General features: G+C 37.2%; 1 pseudogene across 1 annotated transcript; it reads right to left on the bottom strand.

Annotated features, from left to right (window-relative positions):
• Positions 1–1,872: 1,872 nt before the first annotated feature.
• On the bottom strand, positions 1,873–8,959 carry LOC143632852 (glucomannan 4-beta-mannosyltransferase 9-like; annotated as a pseudogene). Its single transcript, XR_013153584.1, has 8 exons — positions 8,604–8,959; positions 8,426–8,524; positions 7,867–8,119; positions 6,980–7,090; positions 6,771–6,907; positions 6,594–6,707; positions 2,309–2,706; positions 1,873–2,162 (listed from the first exon to the last, which is right to left on the bottom strand). The product of XR_013153584.1 is annotated as a glucomannan 4-beta-mannosyltransferase 9-like (transcript).
• Positions 8,960–13,046: the final 4,087 nt, after the last annotated feature.

Below are 13,046 nucleotides of genomic sequence, written 5' to 3'. Positions count from 1 at the left end.
AATTCTAAAATTGGTGGATGATGTTTTAAGGTAACTTAAATTAAGGGTTTGATAGTACCAAGTCAAAATATGTTTTTTTTATCCATTATTTGTGGTCTAGGTGAATGTTTTATCCTAAAAGCTCTCCTGATATCTATAAATGGACTAAAGTTGACCTACTGTTTGACTTGTACAAAGAAAAGGCAGCCCAACAGGCTTTGTATGGTACATTCAACTCATATATTGCTCCACGTCTTGAGGGACTGTTTAGTAATTCTCTTTGCGTAGTTCATGAGAATTCGGGTGTCTTACGCGAGTACTTAATAGCAGGCCCTTATATTTAGGGGTGCAAATGAGCCGAGCTGCTCGCGAGCTACTCGAAATCGGCTCGTTAAAAAGCTCGTTCGAGCCGAGCTTTATCGAGCCCGAGCCCGAGCTCAAGCCTAAAAATCGTTTAATAAACGAGCCCGAGCCCGAGCTTTACTTATCGAGCTCGAGGCGGCTCGCGAGCCTAAACGAGCATGCTATTTATATAATTTTTTTAAAATATATATTTAATAATTATTAGTTAATAAATATAATGTTATGGAAATAAAAAATAACTAAATATTATATATTCTTTTATACATAAAATTATAATAGAAAAAAATATAAAAAATAATTATAATTATATAAAAAAACAATTGATAAATAGTAAACGAGCCGAGCCCGGGCCGAGCTCGAGCTTCAAAATCCATTCACGAGCCGAGCTCGAGCTTTGAAAATAGAGCTCGAGCTCTGTGCAAGTTAAACGAGCCGAGCTCGAGCCTAGTCAAGCTCGGGCTCGGATCGGCTCGTTTGTAAGAAAAAAAATACCCCATAGATCGCCAAATAATTGTGATAACAATATAACAATATACAAGGAGTAAGGAGTAATTGGGTTATTTTGTCTATGTTTAATGGGCTATTTTGTGTACGTAATGGTTAAATGTGTATAAGTGTATTGGACTATTACTGTATTTGTTATGTTTGGGTTTTAAATTGGATAATTGGTTAATGGGGTAATTATTTGTTAATAGCTCCACTTTAATGAGTTGAATTCAAAAAATAACAGGTTTAGTAGGATTGTGTTAGGTTCAAATACAAACAGCTTTTAACGTAAGAAGTGTAAAAGTAATTAGGTAATACTCTAGTGCAAAACTGTAGATTAATTATTATTATGGATTTATCTCAAGTCCAAATCAACTAATTTGGTCTCTTTACCTCAATTGTTTCTTGCTACTTACATTAGTAGAACAATAAAATATGTCATGTTTGTATCTGTGTCTGATTTACAGGTTCGTATTCGGTTAACCCACTGACCCGATTAAAAAGAATTAGCATTTTTTTATATCAATCAATGACAATTTGGAGATTCAAACTCAAATTACCTAAAAAACACCCTTTTTTTGCAAAACAAATTCCTACGAATTTCGACAAGGGTTGATGATTCAAGCTGGGGAAATGCTTGAATTTGCCAGCGGTGTGAAAGGAATAGCCTTGAATCTTGAGAATGAGAATGTAGGGATTGTTGTCTTTGGTAGTGATACTGCTATTAAAGGAGATCTTGTCAAGCGCACTGGCTCTATTGTGGATGTCCCTGCGGGGAAAGGCTATGCTAGGGCATGTGGTCGAAGCTTTGGGATGGACCATTTTGACTCCCCCTTGATTCCGTCATATACCATCTGAACTTTAAGAATGGTTTACACTATAGATATATGTAAATAAATAGTTTTCAATTTGAATAGCCAAACAATCTTCAAATGCTCGCATTCTCGTAAGCCCAATGTTAAAAACATAACTAGAATATGCATAATCCAAGTCCATTATTACGAAAAAAAATAACTTAGCAACAACATTCCAAGTGTTTATAAGTTTATAAACATGTATATTGAAAGAATAATTTGATTCCTTGTAACAAAATTGCGAAAACACAACAGACCAACAACTTCAACATTTTTGTGTCCTGATAAGCTGAAAACCGAGTACTTTTCATATAGTTTTTAAGAATTAGGGGCGAAAACACCAATGTAGCCAAATCCCGCAATGAAGAATGCCATCGATTGCAAGAAGAGGTATATGTAGTATGGTTCTTCCCAAACGAAAAGTCATAACATCCACACAAGAACAGATAAAGTCCAACGATGATCTCGAGCATATATACACTGTCCAGGTCATGTAACAAATAAGAAGTTGTAATAGTTTGAGAAAGTACTTGTTAAAATCCAATGTAATAATAATAATAATAATAATAATAATAATAATAATAATAATAATAATAATAATAATAATAAAAGTGAATTGTAATTACCTTTCCCCTATTTGAATTCGAGGTTTCTTGGTAGCTTTGGTACCCGGTTTGGTTTTCAAAGCTTCACCAAGTTTCTTAGTGACGACCCATTCGTTAACTCTTGTTCCTGCCTCAAAAAGGCCGATAAATGTTCCTTTAGTCCGATGGAGAGACATGACGTTTTCAAAAAGGATCCAAAAAACCAGTAAATGAAAAGATCTCGGGGTCCCAACTGCGTTGAGTAGAGAGACGATGGAGGGAACGTAAATGGCACCCCATTTTGGAACTTGCACTTCTGGCACCAGAACCGTTGCGGGTAATACCACACAGTAGAAGATAAATGTGACTAGATGTGCAACGATTTTTCGAACAAAGAAGAAACTGTATATCACGTAAAACTTTTTCCATAATGTCACTTTCTGCAACGAAAAATAATAATAATAAGCATTCTGATAAGATATTTTTTACTAGTTTAATTGCAAAAAGTTTGATTAGAACTAGTTTTATGACTAAGTTGTAGTATAAAAAAAAATCAAATGGATTTACCTTATATAACCTCATAATCATATTATTAAAAAAAATACTAGTATTGTAGGGGTATGGTACTAAACCCGGTTTTACGACCCTAAATTTATTATGTTTGGCTTATTTTATTATATGGACTAATACAATGTTATTGGGCTGAGGGGGTTTTGTGGAGGTAACCCTAACTGGGCTAGGCCCATTAGGGTACCATGATGGTGGCCATGAGGCTCCCTATATAAGGAGGTCTCCACCTCCTTATTGAGGGTGGGTTGTTGCTCTCAATAAGGGCCACCATCATACTATTTTTGTGTCTGTAAACAAGAGATCTTTGAGATTTCTTAGCAGTCACCTCCACACCCCTGAAAAGCCATTGCAGGTCTCAAGCAAAACCGGAGAAGAAGATTAAGACGTGGTTCGTTCATCTCGAAATCCGTGGGAACATCGTCATGGATCAGGTCGAAACATGAAATGAATCTCGAAATCCGTGGGAACATCGTCAGCCTCATGGTGGCCATGAAGCTTGCGCGCGAGGCGACTTACGAGCTATAAAATAATGAAGCTTGCGCGCGAGGCGACTTACGAGCTATAAAAATAATGAATCATGCGCGAGTTGCGGCTTATGAGCTATAATATGATGATAATGACTGGCCCACAAGGGCCTCCTCTACGCAGGATGACTATCCCAACTTGTTTTCAAAATAATAACGGAGGCACAATCGGCCAGATAATAATAATGTCATAGGTGCTTGTGCGACTCGTAGCCGAACCTGCAAAAACATATCAACTAAAAGTGGATGTATTACAAGGTTCCCATCCTCGGGCAAATTATGAGGTGTGCCCAACCTACGTTGGCGCGTGGCCGTTTGGGATATTATTAGGCTCCTGCCCTAAGATTCGGATGTCTTCCATCGCGATAATGTAGTGGTGGTATACCACGATAGTCCCCTAGTTCATTGCTGCTAAATAAGGTTGTCCTTATCCTGATTTGGATTAGACTATTGTCTCATTTGTTGTGTCGCTTACGCATAGGTTTTGGCTTTGTGTCATGCGCAGATGTTTTCATGCGCTTGCGCATAGGCTGTGTGTCATGCACCACGCGCAGACGTTTCATGCGCTTGCGCATAGGCTTTGTCATGCACCACGCGCAGATGTTTCATGCGCTTGCGCATAGGCTGTGTCATGCGCAGACGTTTCATGCGCAGACGTTTCATGCGCTTGCGCATAGGCTTTTGTGTCATGCACCACGCGCAGATGTTTCATGCGCTTGCGCATAGGCTGTGTCATGCGCAGATGTTTCATGCGCTGATGTGATATGCGTGAGCATGTGATGTGCGCCACGCGCAGATGTGATATGCGTGGCGTGCAAGAGGTTAGTTGGAGTTCTGGACTTATTAGGGGTGCTTCGGGTTATAAGAGGTTTAATTATGAGGGCGTGTTGAGCGGAGCGGAGCCGCGTTCGTTCTTGTATTTGGCGCGAAGCCGTATGGGTTTATGAGGATTCGCAACCTTTAAGTTTGGCGCGCGGCCGATGGCCGTATGGGTTTATGAGGATTCCCAACCTTTAAGTTTGGCGCGTGGCCTTATGGGTTTATGAGGATTCCCAACCTTTTAGTTTGGCGCGCGGCCTTATGGGTTTGAGGATTCCCAACCTTTAAGTTTGGCGCGCGGCCTTATGGGTTTGAGGATTCCCAACCTTTAAGTTTGGCGCGTGGCCTCATGGGTTTGAGGATTCCCAACCTTTAAGTTTGGCGCGTGGCCTTATGGGTTTATGAGGATTCCCAACCTTTAAGTTTGGCGTGTGGCCTTATGGGTTTATGAGGATTCCCAACCTTTAAGTTTGGCGCGCGGCCGATGGCCGTATGGGTTTATGATGATTCCCAACCTTTAAGTTTGGCGCGCGGCCTTATGGGTTTGAGGATTCCCAACCTTTAAGTTTGGCGCCATGAGGATTCCCAACCTTTAAGTTTGGCGCGCGGCCTTATGGGTTTGAGGATTCCCAACCTTTAAGTTTGGCGCGTGGCCTTATGGGTTTGAGGATTCCCAACCTTTAAGTTTGGCGCGTGGCCTTATGGGTTTGAGGATTCCCAACCTTTAAGTTTGGCGCGTGGCCTTATGGGTTTGAGGATTCCCAACCTTTAAGTTTGGCGCGTGGCCTTATGGGTTTATGAGGATTCCCAACCTTTAAGTTTGGCGCGTGGCCTTATGGGTTTGAGGATTCCCAACCTTTAAGTTTGGCGCGTGGCCTTATGGGTTTATGAGGATTCCCAACCTTTAAGTTTGGCGCGTGGCCTTATGGGTTTGAGGATTCCCAACCTTTAAGTTTGGCGCGTGGCCTTATGGGTTTATGAGGATTCCCAACCTTTAAGTTTAGCTCGTGGCCTTATGGGTTTGAGGATTCCCAACCTTTAAGTTTGGCGCGTGGCCTTATGGGTTTGAGGATTCCCAACCTTTAAGTTTGGCGCGTGGCCTTATGGGTTTATGAGGATTCCCAACCTTTAAGTTTGGCGCGTGGCCGGGAGCGCGCATGCATGGCGGAGTTGAGCGCGCATGCATGGCGGGGAGAGCGCGCATGCATGGCGAGGTTGAGCGTGCATGCAGGGCGGAGTTGAGCGCGCATGCATGGCGGAGTGTAATCGCCGGGAGCGCGCATGCGACCCGCTGTGGCGGAGAGTAATCGCCGGGAGCGCGCATGCGACCCGCTGTGGCGGAGAGTAATCGCCGGGAGCGCGCATGCAGAATCTGAAGCTGACCCCCAAGGATTTGATTGCGCCTCGCGGGAACTTTGCTCACGGCTCGCGGAAACTTAGCTTTGTGGAAGCTGAAGTTGACCCTCAAGGCTTTGATAACGCCTTGCGGGGAGCTTTGCTTGCTGAAGCTGTTTATGAAGATGCTCCAAAGATATATTCATAGATTTAGAGATTTTGAATATCCACATCAGGTAGGTTTTATGTAAAAACCAACAGATCTGAGAGGATTTATAGGTCTATGAATATGAAAACGTGACTATTGCTCAAACGAACCCAGTTCTGAAAAAACCATAACTAGATCTGGTATATTTCACTTAGAAAAGCACAGATCTAAAGGTTTTCCCCAAAGTTTGGTGGTATTTCTCCTTGCATATTTCTAGATCCGGAAATATATTTAGATCTGCGGATTTTGGACTTCCATAGAACAGATCTGAAAGAAGAAATCATAGATCTAGAGCATTTGATGAACAGATCGGAGGACCGAGACGAAAATCGAAGGGTAGCTCGTTGCCGTCCCACGAATGGCGCCAATGTCGAAACATGAAATGAATCTGACCTGATCCATGACGATGTTCCCACGGATTTCGAGATGAACGAACCACGTCTTGATCTTCTTCTCCGATTTTGCTTGAGACCTGCAATGGCTTTTCAGGGGTGTGGAGGTGACTGCTAAGAAATCTCAAAGATCTCTTGTTTACAGACACAAAAATAGTATGATGGTGGCCCTTATTGAGAGCAACAACCCACCCTCAATAAGGAGGTGGAGACCTCCTTATATAGGGAGCCTCATGACCACCATCATGGTACCCTAATGGGCCTAGCCCAGTTAGGGTTGCCTCCACAAAACCCCCTCAGCCCAATAACATTGTATTAGTCCATATAATAAAATAAGTCAAACATAATAAATTTAGGGTCGTAAAACCGAGTTTAGTACCATACCCCTACAAGTATATAATAATCATAATTTTGCAACACTTAACAAAGTTTTGCTTGCTTAATTTGTCACATCTACAATAAAGTATTAAGAGTAAAACCTTATTTCTTGCGATTTCTATGATCATTTTCTTGAAAAGGTTAGCCGGTCCACATGACCAACGATGCTGTTGATAACGATACGCTTTGAAGGTACTTGGTAACTCGTTTTTCACCTACGGGTTAAACAGAAAATTACATGCTGATTTAACCATATGTGACAATATTGGTTTACATACCTTGAGGTCGCCAACATATACAAACTTCCATCCTTTAAGGCTTACACGGACAGCTAAATCCATGTCTTCGACGGTTGTCCGGTCCTTCCATCCACCAGCCTCATTAAGGGCCGATATTCTCCAAACACCCGCTGTCCCTATATTTCATTACACATCTCATTAATCTCCAACTATGTTTGATCTTGAATTCTTGGGTCCAAAATATTTACCATTGAAGCCAAAAAACGCATGTGTAGCGGATCCAGCTTCTTGTTCCACAGTAAAATGGTAATCGAGTGACATTTCTTGCATTCTTGTCATTAAACATTCATCCGAGTTCACTGAAATACACCATCAACAAAAACCAGTGCAATGAATTAGTCTAAAAATAAAGTGCTTAAAGTTTTATATTCGAAAATATTTTCATGTATGTTCGACCCGTAATTCATTCATATAGGTAAAATAATTATCACAGTTTATAATATATATTTTGTGATATACTTATCTAAACATTGACAGGGAAAAAAACACGGATTGGGTCCATCATTTCCTTAAAGAATGATTATATTTTTTGTGATTATATCATTCAATTTAATTGATGAAATGGATGGATGATAATTAAAAAAAAAAACTAAAAAGACTGAAAGCGAGACACTATTCTTTTAAATAAACCCAAATTGGTAATTTGCCGAAGTTTAAAGAACAACAATTGTAATTTAGTCTTAAATAGATGTGAACCTCGTAGAAATTCCATCTAAATTATTTCGTTAAATTCAAATCACTAAAATACAGATTATTATTAAAACAAAATTACTTATTCTTTAAAAATATTATTATTATTATTATTATTATTTAATGATATAATTGACCCATATGATCCGACCTTTTTTGACACGTAACAAAAGTAACCCATTTTAGACCATTATATTTATCAACCGTTTTCCAATTTCTAGCAAGCCTAAAAAAGTAAAGACTCTCGGAACATGTATTTACCCGGGTTGCATGTTGCAATATTAAATATGCATGATCCGAACAACCATTAGCCAGGTTAACATTATAAGTCAAACTCCGAGCACTATATAAATATTATTTAGACAAGATGAGAACAAAAGAATACCAAATTTCCAACGGGCTTGGACAAGCGCGAGTTCAGGATTATGCGCAAGGAACGGAATGGTTCGCCAAAGGAAGTCTGGGTCGGGCTGAAAATCAGCATCAAAGATGGCCACAAACTCGCATTGCTTCACGTAAGAGTGTTTCATTCCTTGTTTTAGAGCGCCAGCTTTGTATCCATTTCTATTGTCTCTAATTTCGTACTTTATGTTTATTCCTTTTCCTGCCCATCTTTTGCATTCCAACTCTACTAAATCCTGTTCAATTTTCAATAAATTAAAAAAATAGATTAATGAGTAAAAAATTTACATTATTGCGCAAAAAAAAACAAAAACAAAAACAAAAAAGTAAAAACAACAGGGGGGGAGTGACCACCCCTGGCCCTAAAGAAGATACCCTAGTGACCATGAATGATGATAAAACACAAGGGCTTGTAGGCTAGCGGTATCAACGCATATATTCAAAGGCGTTTGGGTTGTAGTCGCATATAGATATGGTGTAGATTTAGAAGCACGTTTAGAGTATGTGTGAATTAGTCGTTATAGAAGAAGAATTAATCAAACCTTAATGATCGGGTCGGTTGAATCATCAAGAATTTGAATTATGACGCGATCCGATGGCCATGAGTGCCCGCATGCGGCACCAATTGAAAGTTGATAGACCTATACATACAAAAAGAAAATAAAGTTTATAAACTTAAAATATTTCTCTTTTGTATATGTAATAATACATTATACATACCTCTTTTTCATTATACATAGGTATTTGTACTAAAACCATAGGGAAAACCGAGTTACCGGTCTCCAAATCCTCCTTAATCGCCTCCCACTTATACCTTTTATCGAGCTTATACTTCATCAACTTAACAACAACAATAACAAGCCCCATATAAACGCGCTCCACAAATAACATTATCGACATGGCCAAGCATAATGTCACCATAACTTTCATAAATGGCACGATCAAGGGCGCCTTCACTTGCTCCCACATCGTTCGACCCATCGCACCATAACTAGAAACCGAGAAAAGACCCTCCATTCGTCTTCCTTTTCGACCTCCAAAATATTTATTAGAGGTCAGAAAGGTTTGTTATAGAAAATGAAATATAACATTTTTGAATTGATCATGATATTTGGTGGATTGTAAGTAGGTTATATATAAGGACAGTTTGATGGGGTTTTGCTTGTGAGAGAAGACAAGTGGTGTGTCAGAAAACACAATCAAGTAAGTGTCAATGGAAGCTTTGAGTTAGATGACGCATTTGGGATCCAAGTTAACTCACAATGTGAAATCATGTTTCCGAAAGTGACACTACACTTGTTATGTAAGTTTTTCTTTTATCTTCGTTGAATTGAAGACCCATTGAGACTCAATAGGGGCCCTTTGAGATGGGGGAAAGAATTTTAGAATAAAACGTGGGACACACTCCATTTTAATTAGAAAACTTGATACATAAAACGATTATATGATATTATAACCGCTTGCTATATCTGTTCGGCACTACAAACATACTTATTGCGCTTCTTGCATTTTTGTAGTTAAAATTTAAAATCAATTCTAGTTAGAAAACTACTGTAACCGAATAAGTGTGTGTTTGTAGTTTTAAATGACACATGAGACGACTATGCAATATAAACTTTACAATTAGTTCTCTCACTACATCTGTCAACGCTATGCATATATGTTTATTGTGTTTCGTGTGATTCTTTATTTAAAATTGACTAACTATTGTGTATCAAGCGCAAGGTCGTCTCAATCTTTTTTGGACACCTAATGCGCATAATAAAATTGGGGTCTTTTTCATAAGAAAAATTGATTCCGATCTAGTGACACGTATGTCATCTATGTGTGTCTAATCTCAAAACCAAAATTAACTACATATAATTTGCTACCTCTTAGAATTTGTGCCCATATGTATTGCTTTATTTTACTCCCCTTTGAGTCACCTCGGGTCACTCAAAAATATAAGTTCTATATGTGTATCTATGTTTATTATGATTCTTTATATAAAATACACATAAGACGATTATACAACATAGCTATTTATCATTATCTCTCTCACTACATATGGTCAACACTACGTATAGATAGTTATTGTGCTTCCCATAAAATTGTTGAACTGTGACGTATAAGTTTATGTGTGTGCCAATTACTAAATTTGTCTTTCGTATGGTGGAAATTTGAAGTTCTAAGCATTTGACAACTTGAATTCGAAGCTCTAAGAAATATACATAGTTGTGTTTTTTGCCATTTTTAAGGCACTCCCATCCCAAAGATTAAATAAAAATGGTATATTATTTAAGGTAGATGCCAAAATTCCAGGTCAAGTTTAGCGTGGGGAAAATGAAATTACAACGACAAGCATTCATTGCATGGTCTAATGTCTCAATCTCTGACTGAAATTGGGTATGTTACAAGATTAAACTAATCAAATTATGACCAGAAGAAGATCGATGCATTAATAACTTATTATAGATACAATAAATTATTTGAGTTAACTAGGTAAGATATGTTTTTTCATAAGTCCACAACAATTAAAAGATTCTAATTTGTGTTTTTCTAAACTCAAGTTAGGTAACCCCTCATTACTATAGAACTTAGTATTAGCATTTGATTAAGTTTAACCGATTTAAATCGATCACGTAAGTAAGAATAACATGTGAAGAGAAAACGACTAATTATGTATAGCTTGTAATAAAAATAAATTTCTTCACAGACTTTGTAAATTTAATAGAAACAAAGTGGTCCTAAATTTTATGAAAAAGCTAATGAAAAAAAATAAAAATTACAAAATTTATAAAAAAATGTTAAAATTAAAATAATAACAAAAACTATAACTAGTAGCACATTTCTTAAAGGGTAGCTGTGAGCTTGTGAATACTGCTTTTTCTGGAGCAAATGCAGTGGCGTAGCCACATTTTGAGGTGGGGGTCCTCCGTCTCCTATGGAAATTTTTTACCAGTATATATGTGTTAAAATTCCGACCGACCCCTGTATAATTTTGACAATGATCTCTGTGTGATTTCGAGGACGGCACAATGCCCCTATTGGGATTTTGAGAACAACCTTACGAAATTTGAGACCGACCCCAATAAATTTTTTTGACATATTTACAACTTTAATTATATAAATGTATTTAAATAATATACCAACTAATTGAGTTTAGTAGGAAATAATTAAAATACAAGTTTAAACTCAAATGCTCAACTAATCTATACTCAATTTTTAAGCATAAGTCTCAAACTCCCAACTTAATCTACATTTAAGCTAATTAAAAAAAAAGAGTATGATGGCGGAAGTAATATGTCAGGTAAATTTAATGGATTAAGTGTTTTAATCTAAAAAACTGTTTCAGCTATACATTATTTTGCTCAGTTACTTCATTTGCATTGGTGTATTGTTTATTCGTTAATTGAAGTTACCTCTCATATCATTATTACTCATTGCAACCGTATGCGTTGAAATTTACTTTTCGGCGATGGAGTACGTGAAGTCCAATTTGCGTAATCATATGGGTGATGAGAGTTTAAATGATAATTTTATTCATTTCATTAAAAAAACAACCTGCTTATAAATGTCAAACTAGATGATGTTTTGGTTAGATTTCAGAAAATGAAGGCTCGTATATAACAAAGCTAGATATATTGTTCAATAATTATGCATTTATAGTAAAGTTTCTCATTTTTTTTGTTATATAATTCTTTGTTTGATTATCATTTTTTTCTATATATATGACCGATGCAATTCGACCCGACCCGATGGTCGAACCGGACCAAAAAAAAGTTTATATAGCGAGGGTTAATTATGTACATATAAATAAAACTTCCGACCCCTATGAGAAAATTCCTGAATCCGCCACTGAGCAAATGATGATCTTGGTTTACTAATTACTAAAGTCTAAAATCAGTCATACAAACTTTGCTGAATTGCAATTATCATGGCTTGTCAAGCTTTTATTAATTTTTATGGTTTTTTTTTGGGTTGCTATAACAAGAGTTGGTGTCATAACGAACCAAATTGATATTGGCTGAATTCATGCGCAACACTCATATTCAATTTCACTAGTATATAAAAATATCCATAAAATATTCAATTTCACTCTGTCACCTGTGAAATTTTTTTTTACTAGTATATATGTGTTGATACAATTAAATATAGTGTATTTATAGAGACAAATATTCATAAAAATGTTCAATGTTGGAATCTTATAAATTGTATCAACATTACAATGATGTGGTTCTTGATCAAATCATCAAAGAAAGAAGGAAGTTTGAGAGAAAATAGAGAGAGATTAGACAACTCTTTAATGTTTCATTCATGCATTTAATTGAAATCCTAAGGCTTTTATCAGGCTTACACAAGTCCTAGAAAGCAGTAAGATACTAGGACAGTAAGATACTAGGAACATGATACTATTATCTAGTAAACATAATCCACTAACCTACCAACACTCCTAATCAACAGAACGTACAGTACTAAACTAGAATTAAGGACATGGATATTGGATTTTAATAATCCAAATGTTATCCCATTGGCCGGCACTAAGCCAAACTTTAAAATTGTATCACAACGGTCCCAAGTTTCGACAAATTAACCGTCAACGAGCTTTTCATTAACGGGGTTAGATTTCGTTAGTTTTTTATGACGTGGATGATTTCGTGTAAGATGGTGTGACAAATGTAGTGGCGTGTACTGCTTATGTGGTAAAAAATATTTTTAAATTAAAATTATAGTTTCCTAACCAAAATAAATAAACCAAACCACTTTTTTAAACAAAAATAAACGAATCGAACAACTTTATTTAAACAAAAATATACAAACCTAACTACATTTCTAAAAAAAATAAACGAATAGAACCACTTTTTGTTAAAGAAAAATAAACGAACAGAAATACTTTTTTAACAAAAAACAAAAAAAAAAAAACGAACCGAACCACCACCACCGTCTGACATGAACCACTTCCGACCCAAAACGTGTTCTGACCCTAAACTCTCTCAACCTGAGTTTATTTCCGATACACGTATTCAAAACTAACGGAATCTAACCCCGTTGGTGAAAAGCTTGTTAGTGGCCAATAAATCGAAACTTAGGACTATTGTAGTATATTTTTAAAGTTTAGTTTAACGTCGGCCAATGGGACAAAGTAAATGTGTAGAAATCACAATTGCATGAGAACGTGTCATG

The sequence above is a fragment of the Bidens hawaiensis genome, unplaced genomic scaffold (genome assembly GCF_021521415.1).
Source record: "Bidens hawaiensis isolate Kalapana, Puna unplaced genomic scaffold, B.hawaiensis_p1.1 tig00006534_1, whole genome shotgun sequence".
Lineage (NCBI taxonomy): Eukaryota > Viridiplantae > Streptophyta > Magnoliopsida > Asterales > Asteraceae > Bidens > Bidens hawaiensis.
Note: the sequence above shows the minus strand (reverse complement) of the source record. Positions and strands in the feature narration are given on the sequence as shown.